We start from the raw sequence: 25,775 nt of genomic DNA, 5'->3' as shown, positions 1-25,775 counted from the left end.
TCTAGCTCTCCCTTTTTACTTCCTTTTGGATAAACAGACATATTAGGCAAGCATTTTGGAGCTTTCACCTAAATAACTACAGGTGGTGAGATAAGCTGCACAATATAATTGACCTTTCAGTATATTGTTGCACACACACCATCTATTTAGCAAATGCCCTTGTTATCAACAGCAGCCTTTTAAACTCACCTGAGCTAACAGGTATGTGCGCTGGTTACTCTGCTGCGCTTAAAATTTCTTTTTTGGTTTGCTACAATGCCTTTTCTGAAACGTTGTCTCCTTCTGCTGGAACACTGACTTCTTTCATTTAATGCCTGCAGACTATAAAAGAGAACCCAACCCAAAAAGTTTGGTTGATTAGTCTGTGGCATTCTGTTAAACTGTTGCTTATGGCGGTCTCTGTGAGCTTCTCAGCGACATTCAGCCAGCCAGGTATCCTGCCTGCAGTAGATGGAATGTGGCAATGGAACGCTGGCTGCGCGTGTCATAATAGGCTCTGAGCCTTTATATACCTGTGCACAGCAGCAGCCACCTTCAGTCTGCTGCTGGACAGCCAGCAGCAGCAGCAGCAGGAGAGGTATGTAATCAGGAGCCCTCCTGCTAAGGGTAGACAGCTGCTCGTTCCACCCCACCCCCCGCCTTAATTGGTTCTCCTCCCTTCCAATGGTGTTGAGGCGGGTGGGAACAGCAGGGGGTGAAGGTGCTGTGTTTAAAGAGGTGGAGTTATGCAGATCTAAAACGCGTGGATTGCAGCAGCAGCAAGCCGAAAAGTGCAGGCATGTAAGGGATCTAGAGGTTGACAACATGTCTTCTTAACGGGAGTCCAGGAGCTCATCTCCACAAATGGACTTTTTAGGATCCTTGGGTGGCTCCGTAGTTTGAAACCAATTCTGGTTATCGCTTCTCGGCCTTTTGGCTAAGATCAAGTGTAGTATCTGTTCTTATCAGTTTAATATCTGATACGTCCCCTATCTGGGGACCATATATTAAATGGATTTTTAGAACAGGGAGATGGAAAAAGAGCTTGCTCTGTCCACTCCACGCATTGACCTGGTATTGCAGTATCTCCAGGACCGGTGCACCCCTTCTTTAATGCAGTTTCTAAAATCAGAAAGAATTGAATTCAATGTTTTTTGTTCATTTTGCTTGTTTGTCGGATTTTGGGATGGACTCTTTGGCTCTGCTTTTCTTCTCCTCATTGGATTTTTCATGTTCAAAGTTGCAGAAGCCAGATTACAAGCTCATTTTGGTTCAACTTCAGCAACTGTGCATTGCATTGCCATGTAATGTGATGCAATGCTATCTTTCTAGCTCTCCCTTTTTACTTCCTTTTGGATAAACAGACATATTAGGCAAGCATTTTGGAGCTTTCACCTAAATAACTACAGGTGGTGAGATAAGCTGCACAATATAATTGACCTTTCAGTATATTGTTGCACACACACCATCTATTTAGCAAATGCCCTTGTTATCAACAGCAGCCTTTTAAACTCACCTGAGCTAACAGGTATGTGCGCTGGTTACTCTGCTGCGCTTAAAATTTCTTTTTTGGTTTGCTACAATGCCTTTTCTGAAACGTTGTCTCCTTCTGCTGGAACACTGACTTCTTTCATTTAATGCCTGCAGACTATAAAAGAGAACCCAACCCAAAAAGTTTGGTTGATTAGTCTGTGGCATTCTGTTAAACTGTTGCTTATGGCGGTCTCTGTGAGCTTCTCAGCGACATTCAGCCAGCCAGGTATCCTGCCTGCAGTAGATGGAATGTGGCAATGGAACGCTGGCTGCGCGTGTCATAATAGGCTCTGAGCCTTTATATACCTGTGCACAGCAGCAGCCACCTTCAGTCTGCTGCTGGACAGCCAGCAGCAGCAGCAGCAGGAGAGGTATGTAATCAGGAGCCCTCCTGCTAAGGGTAGACAGCTGCTCGTTCCACCCCACCCCCCGCCTTAATTGGTTCTCCTCCCTTCCAACGGTGTTGAGGCGGGTGGGAACAGTAGGGGGTGAAGGTGCTGTGTTTAAAGAGGTGGAGTTATGCAGATCTAAAACGCGTGGATTGCAGCAGCAGCAAGCCGAAAAGTGCAGGCATGTAAGGGATCTAGAGGTTGACAACATGTCTTCTTAACGGGAGTCCAGGAGCTCATCTCCACAAATGGACTTTTTAGGATCCTTGGGTGGCTCCGTAGTTTGAAACCAATTCTGGTTATCGCTTCTCGGCCTTTTGGCTAAGATCAAGTGTAGTATCTGTTCTTATCAGTTTAATATCTGATACGTCCCCTATCTGGGGACCATATATTAAATGGATTTTTAGAACAGGGAGATGGAAAAAGAGCTTGCTCTGTCCACTCCACGCATTGACCTGGTATTGCAGTATCTCCAGGACCGGTGCACCCCTTCTTTAATGCAGTTTCTAAAATCAGAAAGAATTGAATTCAATGTTTTTTGTTCATTTTGCTTGTTTGTCGGATTTTGGGATGGACTCTTTGGCTCTGCTTTTCTTCTCCTCATTGGATTTTTCATGTTCAAAGTTGCAGAAGCCAGATTACAAGCTCATTTTGGTTCAACTTCAGCAACTGTGCATTGCATTGCCATGTAATGTGATGCAATGCTATCTTTCTAGCTCTCCCTTTTTACTTCCTTTTGGATAAACAGACATATTAGGCAAGCATTTTGGAGCTTTCACCTAAATAACTACAGGTGGTGAGATAAGCTGCACAATATAATTGACCTTTCAGTATATTGTTGCACACACACCATCTATTTAGCAAATGCCCTTGTTATCAACAGCAGCCTTTTAAACTCACCTGAGCTAACAGGTATGTGCGCTGGTTACTCTGCTGCGCTTAAAATTTCTTTTTTGGTTTGCTACAATGCCTTTTCTGAAACGTTGTCTCCTTCTGCTGGAACACTGACTTCTTTCATTTAATGCCTGCAGACTATAAAAGAGAACCCAACCCAAAAAGTTTGGTTGATTAGTCTGTGGCATTCTGTTAAACTGTTGCTTATGGCGGTCTCTGTGAGCTTCTCAGCGACATTCAGCCAGCCAGGTATCCTGCCTGCAGTAGATGGAATGTGGCAATGGAACGCTGGCTGCGCGTGTCATAATAGGCTCTGAGCCTTTATATACCTGTGCACAGCAGCAGCCACCTTCAGTCTGCTGCTGGACAGCCAGCAGCAGCAGCAGCAGGAGAGGTATGTAATCAGGAGCCCTCCTGCTAAGGGTAGACAGCTGCTCGTTCCACCCCACCCCCCGCCTTAATTGGTTCTCCTCCCTTCCAACGGTGTTGAGGCGGGTGGGAACAGCAGGGGGTGAAGGTGCTGTGTTTAAAGAGGTGGAGTTATGCAGATCTAAAACGCGTGGATTGCAGCAGCAGCAAGCCGAAAAGTGCAGGCATGTAAGGGATCTAGAGGTTGACAACATGTCTTCTTAACGGGAGTCCAGGAGCTCATCTCCACAAATGGACTTTTCAGGATCCTTGGGTGGCTCCGTAGTTTGAAACCAATTCTGGTTATCGCTTCTCGGCCTTTTGGCTAAGATCAAGTGTAGTATCTGTTCTTATCAGTTTAATATCTGATACGTCCCCTATCTGGGGACCATATATTAAATGGATTTTTAGAACAGAGAGATGGAAAAAGAGCTTGCTCTGTCCACTCCACGCATTGACCTGGTATTGCAGTATCTCCAGGACCGGTGCACCCCTTCTTTAATGCAGTTTCTAAAATCAGAAAGAATTGAATTCAATGTTTTTTGTTCATTTTGCTTGTTTGTCGGATTTTGGGATGGACTCTTTGGCTCTGCTTTTCTTCTCCTCATTGGATTTTTCATGTTCAAAGTTGCAGAAGCCAGATTACAAGCTCATTTTGGTTCAACTTCAGCAACTGTGCATTGCATTGCCATGTAATGTGATGCAATGCTATCTTTCTAGCTCTCCCTTTTTACTTCCTTTTGGATAAACAGACATATTAGGCAAGCATTTTGGAGCTTTCACCTAAATAACTACAGGTGGTGAGATAAGCTGCACAATATTATTGACCTTTCAGTATATTGTTGCACACACACCATCTATTTAGCAAATGCCCTTGTTATCAACAGCAGCCTTTTAAACTCACCTGAGCTAACAGGTATGTGCGCTGGTTACTCTGCTGCGCTTAAAATTTCTTTTTTGGTTTGCTACAATGCCTTTTCTGAAACGTTGTCTCCTTCTGCTGGAACACTGACTTCTTTCATTTAATGCCTGCAGACTATAAAAGAGAACCCAACCCAAAAAGTTTGGTTGATTAGTCTGTGGCATTCTGTTAAACTGTTGCTTATGGCGGTCTCTGTGAGCTTCTCAGCGACATTCAGCCAGCCAGGTATCCTGCCTGCAGTAGATGGAATGTGGCAATGGAACGCTGGCTGCGCGTGTCATAATAGGCTCTGAGCCTTTATATACCTGTGCACAGCAGCAGCCACCTTCAGTCTGCTGCTGGACAGCCAGCAGCAGCAGCAGCAGGAGAGGTATGTAATCAGGAGCCCTCCTGCTAAGGGTAGACAGCTGCTCGTTCCACCCCATCCCCCGCCTTAATTGGTTCTCCTCCCTTCCAACGGTGTTGAGGCGGGTGGGAACAGCAGGGGGTGAAGGTGCTGTGTTTAAAGAGGTGGAGTTATGCAGATCTAAAACGCGTGGATTGCAGCAGCAGCAAGCCGAAAAGTGCAGGCATGTAAGGGATCTAGAGGTTGACAACATGTCTTCTTAACGGAAGTCCAGGAGCTCATCTCCACAAATGGACTTTTTAGGATCCTTGGGTGGCTCCGTAGTTTGAAACCAATTCTGGTTATCGCTTCTCGGCCTTTTGGCTAAGATACCACATCTTGCCAGAAGGATTCTAAGCCAATCGTGCCCTTGGCCTTGAGGCATCGGCGGTGTAAAAGCCGTCTTAAGCCTCATGCTGCTTTAGGGGGCAGATACGCAAAGAAACCAAGAAGGCGATCGACCCTATCTACCTTTTGAAGATGGCATCAGCAGTAGCGGCCGCAGTGCGCTATGCCAGAGCTGGTGACCTTCGCATCAAGAACTCTTTCAAGATCGAAGTGGACGATGCATCCAAGGAGAAGTTGACCTTGAAGTTTTTCGTGAGGAGAGTGCTGCTGGAGATCCTAGGAGTAAAGAGGGAAGACATCCTGGCCCTTCAAGATCGCCCCGGTTCCTTCACTTTGACTCTGGAGTCGGAGTATGCGTGCCAGAACCTCTTCCGCCAGATTCACCTGCACCTTTCAGATGAGGATCTTAAAGGACTCACCTTTGTCATCCTTTACTCCGGTGGAGAGAAGCCGCTCGTGGTTCAGATGAGCAACCCTCATGTTCCCTTAGTTAATATTATTTGCTTTCTTCAAAACTATTTCCCAGAACTGCGGTATTCCCACAAGGTCATGAATGAGGAAAACCTCTGGACGGGAAAGCATAAATTTTTTGTTAAATTTTGTGAAGATCCAAATGGCATTGGTGGTCAGCGTCATCCTCCGTCAAGTTTCCTGATCGGTAGGGAGCGGGGGCGCCTCTTCTACCCGGACATGCCCCTCTTCTGCCGGAAATGCATGTGTTTCGGTCACACTTATGAGAACTGCAAGGAGGAGGTGGCAATCTGTAAGAAGTGCTACAAGCATGGACATGCCACAATGGACTGTACCAATGAGATGGTGTGCAACATCTGCCGGGTCCCAGGTCACTCCTTCCGGGAGTGTCCTTTGAAGAAAAAGGCGGAAACCTATGCTGAAACGCTGGCAAAGCAACCTGCCCGTGTGCCTCCATCTGCTCCCGGGGGGCAGAGGCAACCCTCTGCTGTTCCTGCTCCTGCGGGTGCGTCTACAGCGCGGGGGCAGTCTTCTAGCTCTCCAGTACCTGCTCCACAGACCAAGCCTGCTAGTACATCAGGTGGTACGTCTGCACCTGCTGCACAGAGGAAGCCAACCAACCCTCCTGCTCCTGCTGCTAAGGGGGGTCCCACCGGTGCTCCTGTATCTACTGTGCGAACACAACCCCCTGTAGGCGGGTCCACAAGCACTTCAGTGCCTGCTGCGCAGGGAAAACCTGCCAGTTCTCCTATTCCTGCTGCGCATAAGCCCACGTCTATGCAGAAACCTCCAGCTGAGAAACCTGTCCGTCCTGAGAGGAGGGAAGCTTCATCTAAGGACTGGGCTGCTGATTCTGATCCGGGTGATATGGTGGTGGAGGGGAGTCCCTCTGCTGAAATCGGGACATTTAGCTCGGAGGAAGAAGCAATGGAGCTGGAAACTCGTAGGAAAAGGAAAACAGATGATAGGTCTGATGAGAATGTGGCCAGGGAGACTTCCAAGAAGTGTCCATTAAAACCAAGTCTTCTGCAATACAAGCCAATGGCTCCCGCTGCCCCTCCTGAGGAGCCAAGGCCTTCAGACCCTATAAACATTTCTTTTTCGGACTCAGAAGTGCAGAGCCCGTTAACATCGGTGGGCTTTATGTCTGATTCTGACAGTAGTGTGACCTGAACTATCCTATCATGACCTCATCAATTAAAGTAGCCTCGCTCAATGTGAGGAGTATAAGGGGCTCTACAAGAAGGGCTGCTTTGTTTTCCTACCTGTCAACAGTGGACTGTGATGTCTTTTGTTTGCAAGAATGTAACATTGACTTTGATATGAATTATGCAGATTTAAGAAAAGATTGGCCTCATGGGCCCTCTATCTGGTCCGGAGATAATGAAAATCGTTCCTCTGGCATTGGAGTGCTGTTTAGGTCGCATGACTTTAAAATCAACTCTTTTGTGGACATTTCTTCTGGACGTGCTCTTTTCTTAAATATTAGTTTTAAAGGTGTGGACTTTAGACTTTTGAACATTTATGCTTCTCCGGTGAAGGAAGAGAGACATCAGTTGTTTGAAGATGTGCAATATTACCTACCTGGTTCATCGCCTCTGATGTTCTGTGGGGATTTCAATTGTGTCTTGCCTGGTGAAGGGAGAAGCGGGAGTTCCACCGTTCCTAAAAAAGACAAAACAGAGAAACAACTAAAGGATTTGTTAACTGATTTTTTTCTTAGAGACTCCTGGAAAGAGATCCGTAGTAATGATCCCGGTTATACTTGGGAGAACTCTTCTTCTAAATCTCGTATTGATTTTATTTTCATGTCCCAATATGTGAATGTCAAATCTGTTGTCTTAATCCCAAACATTTTTTCAGATCATAAGATGTTGCTATCAGAGTTAGAATTACCTGGGCTTGTCAAGGCAAGAGGAGTTTGGAGGCTAAATACAACATTGTTACAAGATCCTAAGGTAAGAACAGATTTTAAAGCGTTTTTTAATTATTTAAGAACAAAACAACAAAAATTTTTAACTCTGCTAGAATGGTGGGAATACAGCAAGATGAAGATAAAAAGTTTTTTTATCAAGGTCAGCATAGCCAATGCAAGAGAAAAGTCCGCTTGGCATAAAAGGCTTATTACTAAATTGCAGACCTGTTATCAACTAAGAGATGTGGGACTTGAAATGGACGATTTAATTGAAGCAACAAAAAAAGAAATTAAAAAGAGTATAGAGTCGAAGGGTAAGGAAATAATTTATAACTCAAAAATTGAAGTGATGGAGAAAAATGAAAAGTGCTCAAGATTTTTTTTTAAAAAAGTAGTTGCTGCTAAGGAAATGATAACAGAATTAGAGGGTGAAACTACAACTGAAGGTATGCTCAACCAAGCTCACCAGTTTTATCAGCAGCTTTTTAATGAGAAAACTATAGACCAGTCTTTTACTGAAGATGCCCTTAATTCATTAAAAAATAGTCTGAGCCGCGAAGACCAAGAATTGTTATGCACTGAAGTCACCTTGTCGGAAGTAGATGCTGCTATCAAAAGTTTTTCCTATGGGAAAACCCCTGGTTCTGACGGTTTGCCTGTTGAATTTTATCGTGAATTTTGGAATTTTTTAAAACCCGACTTGTTTTTAGTAATCAAAGAAGCTTTTAAGTGTGATATCCTGCCTATATCTTGGAGAAGTGGTCTGGTCTCCCTGATTTTTAAAAAAGGAGCCAAATCCCATCTGGCAAACTGGAGACCAATCACACTGTTGAATGTTGATTACAAGTTGATGTCCAAAATTTTAGTGAACCGTTTTAAAAAAGTTTTATCCAAAGTTATTTATGAAGACCAGGTATGTGGGGTGCCAGGAAGAGGAGTTGCGGAGCATCTCAATACCATCCGCGATGTCATATGGTACCAGCAATCCAGGAAGCAAGACTTAGCAATTTTATCGTTGGATTTTCAAAAGGCTTTTGATCGTGTCTCTCATTGTTTTTTATGGTTGGTTTTAAAAAAAATGGGCTTCCCTGAAATTTTTATCAAGCAAGTGGCACTTTTATATAAGAACTCTTTTAGTAAAATTTTAATCAATGGATTTTTGTCTAATGAAGTGTTTTTGCATTCAGGTGTGAAGCAAGGCTGCCCTTTGTCCCCAGTGCTATTTATATGTGCAATAGAGCCTCTTTTATCTATGCTACGAGAGGATAAAGTGATTAAAGGTGTCCCTATCCCTGGAGGACATGGAAGAGATGTGAAGGTAATGGGCTACATGGATGATATTACTATTTTTTGTTCATCACCCGCCGCTCTCAGGAGAGCTATAAGAACGACCAATTTTTTTTGTGAAGCCTCAGGTTTTAAGTTAAACATTGAGAAATGTGATTGTTTTGTCCGTGGCAATTGGGCGGATGTGTCCATCCCTGATCTCCCGATGCAGTCAGAGAAGATTAAAATTCTGGGCGTGATTTTTGATCGACAGAATGATGGAATGAAGAGCTGGGATGGAGTAAGGGACAAAATACAAAAGAAGATTGACTTTTGGAAATTAAGAAAATTAACAATCGAAGGTAAAGTTTTAATTATTAAGGCCCTTCTGCTTCCTGTCATGTTATATCTCAGTTATGTTTATCCCCCAAGTGACCTTACAGCGAGAAGATTACAGAGAATGCTGTTTGAATTTGTGTGGAACTCTAAGTTCGAAAAGGTGAAGAGAGAAACAATGTACAAGATGCACCACCTTGGTGGTAAGGATGTTCCCAACGTCAAACTGTTTTTATACTCCAAGTTTTTTAGCCTCTGTTTTAAATATATGTTTGCTTCAAGCCCTTGGGCACATTTTTTAAGATATGCAGCTGGCCACATTTTTAGGAGGCGAAAGTGGATATCCATTTCTTTAACAAGCCCAGTGTTGTTATCCCCTCCACAACAATATGCCATCCTGGAGAAAGTTATCAGATTATATGGCCTAGATTCTTTTGAGATGGAGACATTGAAGAATGCAAGGAAGCTGCTGCAGCAATTAAAAAAGAAAGAAACTTTGACGCCCATAAGCCATTATTCATATAGCAGAGTCACTAAAATATGGAATTTAACAAATGCACCTTACCTGATGAATCAACATAAAGACTTAGCTTGGATGATTGTGCAGGAATGTTTACCGACTCGTGATTTCCAGTATAAAAGAAGACTTAGCACTATACAAACCTGCCCGAGGCATCAGTGCAATAATGATGAGACTACTATGCACCTTATTTGGAATTGTGATTTTGCACAGCAAGTGTGGAAAGACTGTGGTGAGCTTTTAAAATTTTTATCTGGTCTTAATTTTTTAAGCCATGAAGTGGTTTTATATGGGATTTTACCAAACATGACGAAAGAAAAAGAGAGAGTTTTATGGTGCACTTTGAGTTGTGTTAAAAGTGCTCTATGGAAGACCAGAAACATATTGTTGTTTAAAAGAGACTATATAGAAGTCAAGGATTGTATAAGACTGGCATTAAGTGAAATTTATATGTACTACCTAATGGATATGAAGAAGCTTGGAAAGAAAAGAGCCCTGAGTATATGGAACTATCACCTATGGAAGATGTTATTTTAAAGCTCTGAAGAAAAGATAAAGACTACGATATTTTAAATATAAACGCAAAAATCTGTTCTTATCAGTTTAATATCTGATACGTCCCCTATCTGGGGACCATATATTAAATGGATTTTTAGAACAGGGAGATGGAAAAAGAGCTTGCTCTGTCCACTCCACGCATTGACCTGGTATTGCAGTATCTCCAGGACCGGTGCACCCCTTCTTTAATGCAGTTTCTAAAATCAGAAAGAATTGAATTCAATGTTTTTTGTTCATTTTGCTTGTTTGTCGGATTTTGGGATGGACTCTTTGGCTCTGCTTTTCTTCTCCTCATTGGATTTTTCATGTTCAAAGTTGCAGAAGCCAGATTACAAGCTCATTTTGGTTCAACTTCAGCAACTGTGCATTGCATTGCCATGTAATGTGATGCAATGCTATCTTTCTAGCTCTCCCTTTTTACTTCCTTTTGGATAAACAGACATATTAGGCAAGCATTTTGGAGCTTTCACCTAAATAACTACAGGTGGTGAGATAAGCTGCACAATATAATTGACCTTTCAGTATATTGTTGCACACACACCATCTATTTAGCAAATGCCCTTGTTATCAACAGCAGCCTTTTAAACTCACCTGAGCTAACAGGTATGTGCGCTGGTTACTCTGCTGCGCTTAAAATTTCTTTTTTGGTTTGCTACAATGCCTTTTCTGAAACGTTGTCTCCTTCTGCTGGAACACTGACTTCTTTCATTTAATGCCTGCAGACTATAAAAGAGAACCCAACCCAAAAAGTTTGGTTGATTAGTCTGTGGCATTCTGTTAAACTGTTGCTTATGGCGGTCTCTGTGAGCTTCTCAGCGACATTCAGCCAGCCAGGTATCCTGCCTGCAGTAGATGGAATGTGGCAATGGAACGCTGGCTGCGCGTGTCATAATAGGCTCTGAGCCTTTATATACCTGTGCACAGCAGCAGCCACCTTCAGTCTGCTGCTGGACAGCCAGCAGCAGCAGCAGCAGGAGAGGTATGTAATCAGGAGCCCTCCTGCTAAGGGTAGACAGCTGCTCGTTCCACCCCACCCCCCCGCCTTCATTGGTTCTCCTCCCTTCCAACGGTGTTGAGGCGGGTGGGAACAGCAGGGGGTGAAGGTGCTGTGTTTAAAGAGGTGGAGTTATGCAGATCTAAAACGCGTGGATTGCAGCAGCAGCAAGCCGAAAAGTGCAGGCATGTAAGGGATCTAGAGGTTGACAACATGTCTTCTTAACGGGAGTCCAGGAGCTCATCTCCACAAATGGACTTTTTAGGATCCTTGGGTGGCTCCGTAGTTTGAAACCAATTCTGGTTATCGCTTCTCGGCCTTTTGGCTAAGATCAAGTGTAGTATCTGTTCTTATCAGTTTAATATCTGATACGTCCCCTATCTGGGGACCATATATTAAATGGATTTTTAGAACAGGGAGATGGAAAAAGAGCTTGCTCTGTCCACTCCACGCATTGACCTGGTATTGCAGTATCTCCAGGACCGGTGCACCCCTTCTTTAATGCAGTTTCTAAAATCAGAAAGAATTGAATTCAATGTTTTTTGTTCATTTTGCTTGTTTGTCGGATTTTGGGATGGACTCTTTGGCTCTGCTTTTCTTCTCCTCATTGAATTTTTCATGTTCAAAGTTGCAGAAGCCAGATTACAAGCTCATTTTGGTTCAACTTCAGCAACTGTGCATTGCATTGCCATGTAATGTGATGCAATGCTATCTTTCTAGCTCTCCCTTTATACTTCCTTTTGGATAAACAGACATATTAGGCAAGCATTTTGGAGCTTTCACCTAAATTACTACAGGTGGTGAGATAAGCTGCACAATATAATTGACCTTTCAGTATATTGTTGCACACACACCATCTATTTAGCAAATGCCCTTGTTATCAACAGCAGCCTTTTAAACTCACCTGAGCTAACAGGTATGTGCGCTGGTTACTCTGCTGCGCTTAAAATTTCTTTTTTGGTTTGCTACAATGCCTTTTCTGAAACGTTGTCTCCTTCTGCTGGAACACTGACTTCTTTCATTTAATGCCTGCAGACTATAAAAGAGAACCCAACCCAAAAAGTTTGGTTGATTAGTCTGTGGCATTCTGTTAAACTGTTGCTTATGGCGGTCTCTGTGAGCTTCTCAGCGACATTCAGCCAGCCAGGTATCCTGCCTGCAGTAGATGGAATGTGGCAATGGAACGCTGGCTGCGCGTGTCATAATAGGCTCTGAGCCTTTATATACCTGTGCACAGCAGCAGCCACCTTCAGTCTGCTGCTGGACAGCCAGCAGCAGCAGCAGCAGGAGAGGTATGTAATCAGGAGCCCTCCTGCTAAGGGTAGACAGCTGCTCGTTCCACCCCACCCCCCGCCTTAATTGGTTCTCCTCCCTTCCAACGGTGTTGAGGCAGGTGGGAACAGCAGGGGGTGAAGGTGCTGTGTTTAAAGAGGTGGAGTTATGCAGATCTAAAACGCGTGGATTGCAGCAGCAGCAAGCCGAAAAGTGCAGGCATGTAAGGGATCTAGAGGTTGACAACATGTCTTCTTAACGGGAGTCCAGGAGCTCATCTCCACAAATGGACTTTTTAGGATCCTTGGGTGGCTCCGTAGTTTGAAACCAATTCTGGTTATCGCTTCTCGGCCTTTTGGCTAAGATCAAGTGTAGTATCTGTTCTTATCAGTTTAATATCTGATACGTCCCCTATCTGGGGACCATATATTAAATGGATTTTTAGAACAGGGAGATGGAAAAAGAGCTTGCTCTGTCCACTCCACGCATTGACCTGGTATTGCAGTATCTCCAGGACCGGTGCACCCCTTCTTTAATGCAGTTTCTAAAATCAGAAAGAATTGAATTCAATGTTTTTTGTTCATTTTGCTTGTTTGTCGGATTTTGGGATGGACTCTTTGGCTCTGCTTTTCTTCTCCTCATTGGATTTTTCATGTTCAAAGTTGCAGAAGCCAGATTACAAGCTCATTTTGGTTCAACTTCAGCAACTGTGCATTGCATTGCCATGTAATGTGATGCAATGCTATCTTTCTACCTCTCCCTTTTTACTTCCTTTTGGATAAACAGACATATTAGGCAAGCATTTTGGAGCTTTCACCTAAATAACTACAGGTGGTGAGATAAGCTGCACAATATAATTGACCTTTCAGTATATTGTTGCACACACGCCATCTATTTAGCAAATGCCCTTGTTATCAACAGCAGCCTTTTAAACTCACCTGAGCTAACAGGTATGTGCGCTGGTTACTCTGCTGCGCTTAAAATTTCTTTTTTGGTTTGCTACAATGCCTTTTCTGAAACGTTGTCTCCTTCTGCTGGAACACTGACTTCTTTCATTTAATGCCTGCAGACTATAAAAGAGAACCCAACCCAAAAAGTTTGGTTGATTAGTCTGTGGCATTCTGTTAAACTGTTGCTTATGGCGGTCTCTGTGAGCTTCTCAGCGACATTCAGCCAGCCAGGTATCCTGCCTGCAGTAGATGGAATGTGGCAATGGAACGCTGGCTGCGCGTGTCATAATAGGCTCTGAGCCTTTATATACCTGTGCACAGCAGCAGCCACCTTCAGTCTGCTGCTGGACAGCCAGCAGCAGCAGCAGCAGGAGAGGTATGTAATCAGGAGCCCTCCTGCTAAGGGTAGACAGCTGCTCGTTCCACCCCACCCCCCGCCTTAATTGGTTCTCCTCCCTTCCAACGGTGTTGAGGCGGGTGGGAACAGCAGGGGGTGAAGGTGCTGTGTTTAAAGAGGTGGAGTTATGCAGATCTAAAACGCGTGGATTGCAGCAGCAGCAAGCCGAAAAGTGCAGGCATGTAAGGGATCTAGAGGTTGACAACATGTCTTCTTAACGGGAGTCCAGGAGCTCATCTCCACAAATGGACTTTTTAGGATCCTTGGGTGGCTCCGTAGTTTGAAACCAATTCTGGTTATCGCTTCTCGGCCTTTTGGCTAAGATCAAGTGTAGTATCTGTTCTTATCAGTTTAATATCTGATACGTCCCCTATCTGGGGACCATATATTAAATGGATTTTTAGAACAGGGAGATGGAAAAAGAGCTTGCTCTGTCCACTCCACGCATTGACCTGGTATTGCAGTATCTCCAGGACCGGTGCACCCCTTCTTTAATGCAGTTTCTAAAATCAGAAAGAATTGAATTCAATGTTTTTTGTTCATTTTGCTTGTTTGTCGGATTTTGGGATGGACTCTTTGGCTCTGCTTTTCTTCTCCTCATTGGATTTTTCATGTTCAAAGTTGCAGAAGCCAGATTACAAGCTCATTTTGGTTCAACTTCAGCAACTGTGCATTGCATTGCCATGTAATGTGATGCAATGCTATCTTTCTAGCTCTCCCTTTTTACTTCCTTTTGGATAAACAGACATATTAGGCAAGCATTTTGGAGCTTTCACCTAAATAACTACAGGTGGTGAGATAAGCTGCACAATATAATTGACCTTTCAGTATATTGTTGCACACACGCCATCTATTTAGCAAATGCCCTTGTTATCAACAGCAGCCTTTTAAACTCACCTGAGCTAACAGGTATGTGCGCTGGTTACTCTGCTGCGCTTAAAATTTCTTTTTTGGTTTGCTACAATGCCTTTTCTGAAACGTTGTCTCCTTCTGCTGGAACACTGACTTCTTTCATTTAATGCCTGCAGACTATAAAAGAGAACCCAACCCAAAAAGTTTGGTTGATTAGTCTGTGGCATTCTGTTAAACTGTTGCTTATGGCGGTCTCTGTGAGCTTCTCAGCGACATTCAGCCAGCCAGGTATCCTGCCTGCAGTAGATGGAATGTGGCAATGGAACGCTGGCTGCGCGTGTCATAATAGGCTCTGAGCCTTTATATACCTGTGCACAGCAGCAGCCACCTTCAGTCTGCTGCTGGACAGCCAGCAGCAGCAGCAGCAGGAGAGGTATGTAATCAGGAGCCCTCCTGCTAAGGGTAGACAGCTGCTCGTTCCACCCCACCCCCCGCCTTAATTGGTTCTCCTCCCTTCCAACGGTGTTGAGGCGGGTGGGAACAGCAGGGGGTGAAGGTGCTGTGTTTAAAGAGGTGGAGTTATGCAGATCTAAAACGCGTGGATTGCAGCAGCAGCAAGCCGAAAAGTGCAGGCATGTAAGGGATCTAGAGGTTGACAACATGTCTTCTTAACGGGAGTCCAGGAGCTCATCTCCACAAATGGACTTTTTAGGATCCTTGGGTGGCTCCGTAGTTTGAAACCAATTCTGGTTATCGCTTCTCGGCCTTTTGGCTAAGATCAAGTGTAGTATCTGTTCTTATCAGTTTAATATCTGATACGTCCCCTATCTGGGGACCATATATTAAATGGATTTTTAGAACAGGGAGATGGAAAAAGAGCTTGCTCTGTCCACTCCACGCATTGACCTGGTATTGCAGTATCTCCAGGACCGGTGCACCCCTTCTTTAATGCAGTTTCTAAAATCAGAAAGAATTGAATTCAATGTTTTTTGTTCATTTTGCTTGTTTGTCGGATTTTGGGATGGACTCTTTGGCTCTGCTTTTCTTCTCCTCATTGGATTTTTCATGTTCAAAGTTGCAGAAGCCAGATTACAAGCTCATTTTGGTTCAACTTCAGCAACTGTGCATTGCATTGCCATGTAATGTGATGCAATGCTATCTTTCTAGCTCTCCCTTTTTACTTCCTTTTGGATAAACAGACATATTAGGCAAGCATTTTGGAGCTTTCACCTAAATAACTACAGGTGGTGAGATAAGCTGCACAATATAATTGACCTTTCAGTATATTGTTGCACACACACCATCTATTTAGCAAATGCCCTTGTTATCAACAGCAGCCTTTTAAACTCACCTGAGCTAACAGGTATGTGCGCTGGTTACTCTGCTGCGCTTAAAATTTCTTTTTTGGTTTGCTACAATGCCTTTTCTGAAACGTTGTCTCCTTCTGCTGGAACACTGACTTCTTTCACTTAATGCCTGCAGACTATAAAAGAGAACCCAACCCAAAAAGTTTGGTTGATTAGTCTGTGGCATTCTGTTAAACTGTTGCTTATGGCGGTCTCTGTGAGCTTCTCAGCGACATTCAGCCAGCCAGGTATCCTGCCTGCAGTAGATGGAATGTGGCAATGGAACGCTGGCTGCGCGTGTCATAATAGGCTCTGAGCCTTTATATACCTGTGCACAGCAGCAGCCACCTTCAGTCTGCTGCTGGACAGCCAGCAGCAGCAGGAGAGGTATGTAATCAGGAGCCCTCCTGCTAAGGGTAGACAGATGCTCGTTCCACCCCACCCCCCGCCTTAATTGGTTCTCCTCCCTTCCAACGGTGTTGAGGCGGGTGGGAACAGCAGGGGGTGAAGGTGCTGTGTTTAAAGAGGTGGAGTTATGCAGATCTAAAACGCGTGGATTGCAGCAGCAGCAAGCCGAAAAGAGCAGGCATGTAAGGGATCTAGAGGTTGACAACATGTCTTCTTAACGGGAGTCCAGGAGCTCATCTCCACAAATGGACTTTTTAGGATCCTTGGGTGGCTCCGTAGTTTGAAACCAATTCTGGTTATCGCTTCTCGGCCTTTTGGCTAAGATCAAGTGTAGTATCTGTTCTTATCAGTTTAATATCTGATACGTCCCCTATCTGGGGACCATATATTAAATGGATTTTTAGAACAGGGAGATGGAAAAAGAGCTTGCTCTGTCCACTCCACGCATTGACCTGGTATTGCAGTATCTCCAGGACCGGTGCACCCCTTCTTTAATGCAGTTTCTAAAATCAGAAAGAATTGAATTCAATGTTTTTTGTTCATTTTGCTTGTTTGTCGGATTTTGGGATGGACTCTTTGGCTCTGCTTTGCTTCTCCTCATTGGATTTTTCATGTTCAAAGTTGCAGAAGCCAGATTACAAGCTCATTTTGGTTCAACTTCAGCAACTGTGCATTGCATTGCCATGTAATGTGATGCAATGCTATCTTTCTAGCTCTCCCTTTTTACTTCCTTTTGGATAAACAGACATATTAGGCAAGCATTTTGGAGCTTTCACCTAAATAACTACAGGTGGTGAGATAAGCTGCACAATATAATTGACCTTTCAGTATATTGTTGCACACACACCATCTATTTAGCAAATGCCCTTGTTATCAACAGCAGCCTTTTAAACTCACCTGAGCTAACAGGTATGTGCGCTGGTTACTCTGCTGCGCTTAAAATTTCTTTTTTGGTTTGCTACAATGCCTTTTCTGAAACGTTGTCTCCTTCTGCTGGAACACTGACTTCTTTCATTTAATGCCTGCAGACTATAAAAGAGAACCCAACCCAAAAAGTTTGGTTGATTAGTCTGTGGCATTCTGTTAAACTGTTGCTTATGGCGGTCTCTGTGAGCTTCTCAGCGACATTCAGCCAGCCAGGTATCCTGCCTGCAGTAGATGGAATGTGGCAATGGAACGCTGGCTGCGCGTGTCATAATAGGCTCTGAGCCTTTATATACCTGTGCACAGCAGCAGCCACCTTCAGTCTGCTGCTGGACAGCCAGCAGCAGCAGCAGGAGAGGTATGTAATCAGGAGCCCTCCTGCTAAGGGTAGACAGCTGCTCGTTCCACCCCACCCCCCGCCTTAATTGGTTCTCCTCCCTTCCAACGGTGTTGAGGCGGGTGGGAACAGCAGGGGGTGAAGGTGCTGTGTTTAAAGAGGTGGAGTTATGCAGATCTAAAACGCGTGGATTGCAGCAGCAGCAAGCCGAAAAGTGCAGGCATGTAAGGGATCTAGAGGTTGACAACATGTCTTCTTAACGGGAGTCCAGGAGCTCATCTCCACAAATGGACTTTTTAGGATCCTTGGGTGGCTCCGTAGTTTGAAACCAATTCTGGTTATCGCTTCTCGGCCTTTTGGCTAAGATCAAGTGTAGTATCTGTTCTTATCAGTTTAATATCTGATACGTCCCCTATCTGGGGACCATATATTAAATGGATTTTTAGAACAGGGAGATGGAAAAAGAGCTTGCTCTGTCCACTCCACGCATTGACCTGGTATTGCAGTATCTCCAGGACCGGTGCACCCCTTCTTTAATGCAGTTTCTAAAATCAGAAAGAATTGAATTCAATGTTTTTTGTTCATTTTGCTTGTTTGTCGGATTTTGGGATGGACTCTTTGGCTCTGCTTTTCTTCTCCTCATTGGATTTTTCATGTTCAAAGTTGCAGAAGCCAGATTACAAGCTCATTTTGGTTCAACTTCAGCAACTGTGCATTGCATTGCCATGTAATGTGATGCAATGCTATCTTTCTAGCTCTCCCTTTTTACTTCCTTTTGGATAAACAGACATATTAGGCAAGCATTTTGGAGCTTTCACCTAAATAACTACAGGTGGTGAGATAAGCTGCACAATATAATTGACCTTTCAGTATATTGTTGCACACACACCATCTATTTAGCAAATGCCCTTGTTATCAACAGCAGCCTTTTAAACTCACCTGAGCTAACAGGTATGTGCGCTGGTTACTCTGCTGCGCTTAAAATTTCTTTTTTGGTTTGCTACAATGCCTTTTCTGAAACGTTGTCTCCTTCTGCTGGAACACTGACTTCTTTCACTTAATGCCTGCAGACTATAAAAGAGAACCCAACCCAAAAAGTTTGGTTGATTAGTCTGTGGCATTCTGTTAAACTGTTGCTTATGGCGGTCTCTGTGAGCTTCTCAGCGACATTCAGCCAGCCAGGTATCCTGCCTGCAGTAGATGGAATGTGGCAATGGAACGCTGGCTGCGCGTGTCATAATAGGCTCTGAGCCTTTATATACCTGTGCACAGCAGCAGCCACCTTCAGTCTGCTGCTGGACAGCCAGCAGCAGCAGGAGAGGTATGTAATCAGGAGCCCTCCTGCTAAGGGTAGACAGCTGCTCGTTCCACCCCACCCCCCGCCTTAATTGGTTCTCCTCCCTTCCAACGGTGTTGAGGCGGGTGGGAACAGCAGGGGGTGAAGGTGCTGTGTTTAAAGAGGTGGAGTTATGCAGATCTAAAACGCGTGGATTGCAGCAGCAGCAAGCCGAAAAGTGCAGGCATGTAAGGGATCTAGAGGTTGACAACATGTCTTCTTAACGGGAGTCCAGGAGCTCATCTCCACAAATGGACTTTTTAGGATCCTTGGGTGGCTCCGTAGTTTGAAACCAATTCTGGTTATCGCTTCTCGGCCTTTTGGCTAAGATCAAGTGTAGTATCTGTTCTTATCAGTTTAATATCTGATACGTCCCCTATCTGGGGACCATATATTAAATGGATTTTTAGAACAGGGAGATGGAAAAAGAGCTTGCTCTGTCCACTCCACGCATTGACCTGGTATTGCAGTATCTCCAGGACCGGTGCACCCCTTCTTTAATGCAGTTTCTAAAATCAGAAAGAATTGAATTCAATGTTTTTTGTTCATTTTGCTTGTTTGTCGGATTTTGGGATGGACTCTTTGGCTCTGCTTTTCTTCTCCTCATTGGATTTTTCATGTTCAAAGTTGCAGAAGCCAGATTACAAGCTCATTTTGGTTCAACTTCAGCAACTGTGCATTGCATTGCCATGTAATGTGATGCAATGCTATCTTTCTAGCTCTCCCTTTTTACTTCCTTTTGGATAAACAGACATATTAGGCAAGCATTTTGGAGCTTTCACCTAAATAACTACAGGTGGTGAGATAAGCTGCACAATATAATTGACCTTTCAGTATATTGTTGCACACACACCATCTATTTAGCAAATGCCCTTGTTATCAACAGCAGCCTTTTAAACTCACCTGAGCTAACAGGTATGTGCGCTGGTTACTCTGCTGCGCTTAAAATTTCTTTTTTGGTTTGCTACAATGCCTTTTCTGAAACGTTGTCTCCTTCTGCTGGAACACTGACTTCTTTCACTTAATGCCTGCAGACTATAAAAGAGAACCCAACCCAAAAAGTTTGGTTGATTAGTCTGTGGCATTCTGTTAAACTGTTGCTTATGGCGGTCTCTGTGAGCTTCTCAGCGACATTCAGCCAGCCAGGTATCCTGCCTGCAGTAGATGGAATGTGGCAATGGAACGCTGGCTGCGCGTGTCATAATAGGCTCTGAGCCTTTATATACCTGTGCACAGCAGCAGCCACCTTCAGTCTGCTGCTGGACAGCCAGCAGCAGCAGGAGAGGTATGTAATCAGGAGCCCTCCTGCTAAGGGTAGACAGCTGCTCGTTCCACCCCACCCCCCGCCTTAATTGTTTCTCCTCCCTTCCAACGGTGTTGAGGCGGGTGGGAACAGCAGGGGGTGAAGGTGCTGTGTTTAAAGAGGTGGAGTTATGCAGATCTAAAACGCGTGGATTGCAGCAGCAGCAAGCCGAAAAGTGCAGGCATGTAAGGGATCTAGAGGTTGACAACATGTCTTCTTAACGGGAGTCCAGGAGCTCATCTCCACAAATGGACTTTTTAGGATCCTTGGGTGGCTCCGTAGTTTGAAACCAATTCTGGTTATCGCTTCTCGGCCTTTTGGCTAAGATCAAGTGTAGTATCTGTTCTTATCAGTTTAATATCTGATACGTCCCCTATCTGGGGACCATATATTAAATGGATTTTTAGAACAGGGAGATGGAAAAAGAGCTTGCTCTGTCCACTCCACGCATTGACCTGGTATTGCAGTATCTCCAGGACCGGTGCACCCCTTCTTTAATGCAGTTTCTAAAATCAGAAAGAATTGAATTCAATGTTTTTTGTTCATTTTGCTTGTTTGTCGGATTTTGGGATGGACTCTTTGGCTCTGCTTTTCTTCTCCTCATTGGATTTTTCATGTTCAAAGTTGCAGAAGCCAGATTACAAGCTCATTTTGGTTCAACTTCAGCAACTGTGCATTGCATTGCCATGTAATGTGATGCAATGCTATCTTTCTAGCTCTCCCTTTTTACTTCCTTTTGGATAAACAGACATATTAGGCAAGCATTTTGGAGCTTTCACCTAAATAACTACAGGTGGTGAGATAAGCTGCACAATATAATTGACCTTTCAGTATATTGTTGCACACACACCATCTATTTAGCAAATGCCCTTGTTATCAACAGCAGCCTTTTAAACTCACCTGAGCTAACAGGTATGTGCGCTGGTTACTCTGCTGCGTTAAAAATTTCTTTTTTGGTTTGCTACAATGCCTTTTCTGAAACGTTGTCTCCTTCTGCTGGAACACTGACTTCTTTCATTTAATGCCTGCAGACTATAAAAGAGAACCCAACCCAAAAAGTTTGGTTGATTAGTCTGTGGCATTCTGTTAAACTGTTGCTTATGGCGGTCTCTGTGAGCTTCTCAGCGACATTCAGCCAGCCAGGTATCCTGCCTGCAGTAGATGGAATGTGGCAATGGAACGCTGGCTGCGCGTGTCATAATAGGCTCTGAGCCTTTATATACCTGTGCACAGCAGCAGCCACCTTCAGTCTGCTGCTGGACAGCCAGCAGCAGCAGCAGCAGGAGAGGTATGTAATCAGGAGCCCTCCTGCTAAGGGTAGACAGCTGCTCGTTCCACCCCACCCCCCGCCTTAATTGGTTCTCCTCCCTTCCAACGGTGTTGAGGCGGGTGGGAACAGCAGGGGGTGAAGGTGCTGTGTTTAAAGAGGTGGAGTTATGCAGATCTAAAACGCGTGGATTGCAGCAGCAGCAAGCCGAAAAGTGCAGGCATGTAAGGGATCTAGAGGTTGACAACATGTCTTCTTAACGGGAGTCCAGGAGCTCATCTCCACAAATGGACTTTTTAGGATCCTTGGGTGGCTCCGTAGTTTGAAACCAATTCTGGTTATCGCTTCTCGGCCTTTTGGCTAAGATCAAGTGTAGTATCTGTTCTTATCAGTTTAATATCTGATACGTCCCCTATCTGGGGACCATATATTAAATGGATTTTTAGAACAGGGAGATGGAAAAAGAGCTTGCTCTGTCCACTCCACGCATTGACCTGGTATTGCAGTATCTCCAGGACCGGTGCACCCCTTCTTTAATGCAGTTTCTAAAATCAGAAAGAATTGAATTCAATGTTTTTTGTTCATTTTGCTTGTTTGTCGGATTTTGGGATGGACTCTTTGGCTCTGCTTTTCTTCTCCTCATTGGATTTTTCATGTTCAAAGTTGCAGAAGCCAGATTACAAGCTCATTTTGGTTCAACTTCAGCAACTGTGCATTGCATTGCCATGTAATGTGATGCAATGCTATCTTTCTAGCTCTCCCTTTTTACTTCCTTTTGGATAAACAGACATATTAGGCAAGCATTTTGGAGCTTTCACCTAAATAACTACAGGTGGTGAGATAAGCTGCACAATATAATTGACGTTTCAGTATATTGTTGCACACACACCATCTATTTAGCAAATGCCCTTGTTATCAACAGCAGCCTTTTAAACTCACCTGAGCTAACAGGTATGTGCGCTGGTTACTCTGCTGCGCTTAAAATTTCTTTTTTGGTTTGCTACAATGCCTTTTCTGAAACGTCTCCTTCTGCTGGAACACTGACTTCTTTCATTTAATGCCTGCAGACTATAAAAGAGAACCCAACCCAAAAAGTTTGGTTGATTAGTCTGTGGCATTCTGTTAAACTGTTGCTTATGGCGGTCTCTGTGAGCTTCTCAGCGACATTCAGCCAGCCAGGTATCCTGCCTGCAGTAGATGGAATGTGGCAATGGAACGCTGGCTGCGCGTGTCATAATAGGCTCTGAGCCTTTATATACCTGTGCACAGCAGCAGCCACCTTCAGTCTGCTGCTGGACAGCCAGCAGCAGCAGCAGCAGGAGAGGTATGTAATCAGGAGCCCTCCTGCTAAGGGTAGACAGCTGCTCGTTCCACCCCACCCCCCGCCTTAATTGGTTCTCCTCCCTTCCAACGGTGTTGAGGCGGGTGGGAACAGCAGGGGGTGAAGGTGCTGTGTTTAAAGAGGTGGAGTTATGCAGATCTAAAACGCGTGGATTGCAGCAGCAGCAAGCCGAAAAGTGCAGGCATGTAAGGGATCTAGAGGTTGACAACATGTCTTCTTAACGGGAGTCCAGGAGCTCATCTCCACAAATGGACTTTTTAGGATCCTTGGGTGGCTCCGTAGTTTGAAACCAATTCTGGTTATCGCTTCTCGGCCTTTTGGCTAAGATCAAGTGTAGTATCTTTTGAAAAGGCAGTTTTGTCCTTGGGCTGCCCTAGTAAATTGATGCATATTACACACTGGTTTGGTGCACTTGTTAGTACGCCAGGTGGCTCATAGAGTTATCTGATGGAAAACATGGCCCTCCAGGATCGAAGTCACTAGGCTGGGTAAGTGTGAGGGCTTTGGAGCAATGTGCCCCAGGAGTAGGCGCCCTGGTGGGAGTCCAAGCTTACTGGGACTGGGAACCCCAGAAAGACTTGGCTTCGTAGCACGCCGCACCTTTGCCAATCATACTTTCTGAGCAACCCCACCTATTCCTGGCCTCCGGGCTAGGAAGGGGAATTTTTATAAACCCGGTCGGAGGTCCGGTCAGCTTTGGGCTGAGAAACCAACACAGGCTCCAGCTCCACTAGGGTGGCAGCCTAGATCCAAGCTGGGAGCACGAAAACGGCTCTTCTCCGGCTTCGGCTAGGGAGAGCATCGGAGATCCCTGACCCTCGCTGTGGCCTTCTGGCTCGGAGGGATGGGGATGGTTTATTGGGGACCCTCTCCTCCGGGAAGGGTCCACATGAATCCTCGCCTCGTGCGCTGTTTTGGTGTGACTTCGGTCACATTTTTCAGTGCCTTGGATGCAGCTTCAATCAAAAAAATCTGTTCTTATCAGTTTAATATCTGATACGTCCCCTATCTGGGGACCATATATTAAATGGATTTTTAGAACAGGGAGATGGAAAAAGAGCTTGCTCTGTCCACTCCACGCATTGACCTGGTATTGCAGTATCTCCAGGACCGGTGCACCCCTTCTTTAATGCAGTTTCTAAAATCAGAAAGAATTGAATTCAATGTTTTTTGTTCATTTTGCTTGTTTGTCGGATTTTGGGATGGACTCTTTGGCTCTGCTTTTCTTCTCCTCATTGAATTTTTCATGTTCAAAGTTGCAGAAGCCAGATTACAAGCTCATTTTGGTTCAACTTCAGCAACTGTGCATTGCATTGCCATGTAATGTGATGCAATGCTATCTTTCTAGCTCTCCCTTTTTACTTCCTTTTGGATAAACAGACATATTAGGCAAGCATTTTGGAGCTTTCACCTAAATAACTACAGGTGGTGAGATAAGCTGCACAATATAATTGACCTTTCAGTATATTGTTGCACACACACCATCTATTTAGTAAATGCCCTTGTTATCAACAGCAGCCTTTTAAACTCACCTGAGCTAACAGGTATGTGCGCTGGTTACTCTGCTGCGCTTAAAATTTCTTTTTTGGTTTGCTACAATGCCTTTTCTGAAACGTTGTCTCCTTCTGCTGGAACACTGACTTCTTTCATTTAATGCCTGCAGACTATAAAAGAGAACCCAACCCAAAAAGTTTGGTTGATTAGTCTGTGGCATTCTGTTAAACTGTTGCTTATGGCGGTCTCTGTGAGCTTCTCAGCGACATTCAGCCAGCCAGGTATCCTGCCTGCAGTAGATGGAATGTGGCAATGGAACGCTGGCTGCGCGTGTCATAATAGGCTCTGAGCCTTTATATACCTGTGCACAGCAGCAGCCACCTTCAGTCTGCTGCTGGACAGCCAGCAGCAGCAGCAGCAGGAGAGGTATGTAATCAGGAGCCCTCCTGCTAAGGGTAGACAGCTGCTCGTTCCACCCCACCCCCCGCCTTAATTGGTTCTCCTCCCTTCCAACGGTGTTGAGGCGGGTGGGAACAGCAGGGGGTGAAGGTGCTGTGTTTAAAGAGGTGGAGTTATGCAGATCTAAAACGCGTGGATTGCAGCAGCAGCAAGCCGAAAAGTGCAGGCATGTAAGGGATCTAGAGGTTGACAACATGTCTTCTTAACGGGAGTCCAGGAGCTCATCTCCACAAATGGACTTTTTAGGATCCTTGGGTGGCTCCGTAGTTTGAAACCAATTCTGGTTATCGCTTCTCGGCCTTTTGGCTACGATCAAGTGCTTTATTGCAGGAGATTGTGGTTGAAGGGCACTCGGGTACCCCTCTCCTTGGCCTGGCAGGATCGTCCACTTTGGTGGACTTAACCTGCTTGCTGCTATTAGGGAGAGGGCTTAGTCCCAGGGTAACGAGTTGCGATCCCCCAGCTTCCAGGTGTTTTTCGCTGCAAGAACACTGGGAGCGCAGATTGCAAGCGGTTGCAATTTGCAACCTTGTTGCGTTTTTCCATGGAGGTTGACCCTAACCTCGTGCCTCTTTATGCGAGGCTAAAAAACTCTATCCGAGTTCACTTCACGGCGGGTGGCTCGGATATGAGGAAATTAGGGTATGTAGTCCAGGACGTGCTCAGGAACCTTCTTGGCGTACAAAGGAATGAAATTCTCTCCATCCAGGATTATCCCAGAAGAGGTGACTATGACATCACATTCACCAGAGAAGGTATTTTTAGAGATGTACTAGAAAAGTTAAAAAAAGTTGAAAATAGTCCTGTTTTGAAAGGGATACAAATTGTTGAGCACGTCCTGGATGAGGTAAGACTGGTTATTGTAAAAATATTTTCGCCCTTTGTTTCTGCTCCAGAAGTAATGTCATTTCTAGCAATTTATTTTAAAAGTGTTAAATGTATTGGGAAGATATTAAACGAATATAACATATGGACATCTAAGTGGAAATTCCTTGTGAAGTGTACAAGAGATCCAAATACACCAGGTGGTATACGGCTCCCCCCTGCCCGTTTCAAAATTGGGCAAACAAATGGGGATTTCTTCTTTTCTGGGATGCCAGTATATTGCAGAAATTGTGGGCGCTATGGTCATTCAAAAGAAAACTGTCATGTATCATGTAGAAATTGTGC

General features: G+C 44.6%; 13 non-coding genes and 2 pseudogenes across 13 annotated transcripts; all 15 read left to right on the top strand.

Moving 5' to 3' along the window:
* The first annotated feature begins 896 nt into the window (after positions 1 to 896).
* LOC141219118 (U2 spliceosomal RNA) lies at positions 897 to 1,087 on the top strand. Its single transcript, XR_012287749.1, has one exon. It is a non-coding gene; the product is annotated as a U2 spliceosomal RNA (small nuclear RNA).
* A 1,115-nt stretch (positions 1,088 to 2,202) lies between these two features.
* On the top strand, positions 2,203 to 2,393 carry LOC141219117 (U2 spliceosomal RNA). Its single transcript, XR_012287748.1, has one exon. It is a non-coding gene; the product is annotated as a U2 spliceosomal RNA (small nuclear RNA).
* Positions 2,394 to 3,508: 1,115 nt separating this feature from the next.
* Positions 3,509 to 3,699, top strand: LOC141219166 (U2 spliceosomal RNA). Its single transcript, XR_012287795.1, has one exon. It is a non-coding gene; the product is annotated as a U2 spliceosomal RNA (small nuclear RNA).
* Positions 3,700 to 9,930: 6,231 nt separating this feature from the next.
* On the top strand, positions 9,931 to 10,107 carry LOC141219188 (U2 spliceosomal RNA; annotated as a pseudogene).
* Positions 10,108 to 11,223: 1,116 nt separating this feature from the next.
* LOC141219116 (U2 spliceosomal RNA) lies at positions 11,224 to 11,414 on the top strand. Its single transcript, XR_012287747.1, has one exon. It is a non-coding gene; the product is annotated as a U2 spliceosomal RNA (small nuclear RNA).
* Positions 11,415 to 12,529: 1,115 nt separating this feature from the next.
* LOC141219115 (U2 spliceosomal RNA) lies at positions 12,530 to 12,720 on the top strand. Its single transcript, XR_012287746.1, has one exon. It is a non-coding gene; the product is annotated as a U2 spliceosomal RNA (small nuclear RNA).
* Positions 12,721 to 13,835: 1,115 nt separating this feature from the next.
* LOC141219114 (U2 spliceosomal RNA) lies at positions 13,836 to 14,026 on the top strand. The gene has a single exon (XR_012287745.1). It is a non-coding gene; the product is annotated as a U2 spliceosomal RNA (small nuclear RNA).
* A 1,115-nt stretch (positions 14,027 to 15,141) lies between these two features.
* LOC141219113 (U2 spliceosomal RNA) lies at positions 15,142 to 15,332 on the top strand. Its single transcript, XR_012287744.1, has one exon. It is a non-coding gene; the product is annotated as a U2 spliceosomal RNA (small nuclear RNA).
* A 1,109-nt stretch (positions 15,333 to 16,441) lies between these two features.
* Positions 16,442 to 16,632, top strand: LOC141219112 (U2 spliceosomal RNA). Its single transcript, XR_012287743.1, has one exon. It is a non-coding gene; the product is annotated as a U2 spliceosomal RNA (small nuclear RNA).
* A 1,112-nt stretch (positions 16,633 to 17,744) lies between these two features.
* Positions 17,745 to 17,935, top strand: LOC141219111 (U2 spliceosomal RNA). Its single transcript, XR_012287742.1, has one exon. It is a non-coding gene; the product is annotated as a U2 spliceosomal RNA (small nuclear RNA).
* A 1,109-nt stretch (positions 17,936 to 19,044) lies between these two features.
* On the top strand, positions 19,045 to 19,235 carry LOC141219109 (U2 spliceosomal RNA). Its single transcript, XR_012287740.1, has one exon. It is a non-coding gene; the product is annotated as a U2 spliceosomal RNA (small nuclear RNA).
* Positions 19,236 to 20,344: 1,109 nt separating this feature from the next.
* Positions 20,345 to 20,535, top strand: LOC141219108 (U2 spliceosomal RNA). Its single transcript, XR_012287739.1, has one exon. It is a non-coding gene; the product is annotated as a U2 spliceosomal RNA (small nuclear RNA).
* A 1,115-nt stretch (positions 20,536 to 21,650) lies between these two features.
* Positions 21,651 to 21,841, top strand: LOC141219107 (U2 spliceosomal RNA). Its single transcript, XR_012287738.1, has one exon. It is a non-coding gene; the product is annotated as a U2 spliceosomal RNA (small nuclear RNA).
* A 1,112-nt stretch (positions 21,842 to 22,953) lies between these two features.
* LOC141219220 (U2 spliceosomal RNA) lies at positions 22,954 to 23,069 on the top strand (annotated as a pseudogene).
* A 524-nt stretch (positions 23,070 to 23,593) lies between these two features.
* Positions 23,594 to 23,776, top strand: LOC141219179 (U2 spliceosomal RNA). Its single transcript, XR_012287808.1, has one exon. It is a non-coding gene; the product is annotated as a U2 spliceosomal RNA (small nuclear RNA).
* Positions 23,777 to 25,775: the final 1,999 nt, after the last annotated feature.

Source organism: Phyllobates terribilis, unplaced genomic scaffold (assembly GCF_046119375.1).
Source record: "Phyllobates terribilis strain yellow unplaced genomic scaffold, ASM4611937v1 Scaffold_255__1_contigs__length_2797608, whole genome shotgun sequence".
NCBI classification, from domain to species: domain Eukaryota; kingdom Metazoa; phylum Chordata; class Amphibia; order Anura; family Dendrobatidae; genus Phyllobates; species Phyllobates terribilis.
Note: the sequence above shows the minus strand (reverse complement) of the source record. Positions and strands in the feature narration are given on the sequence as shown.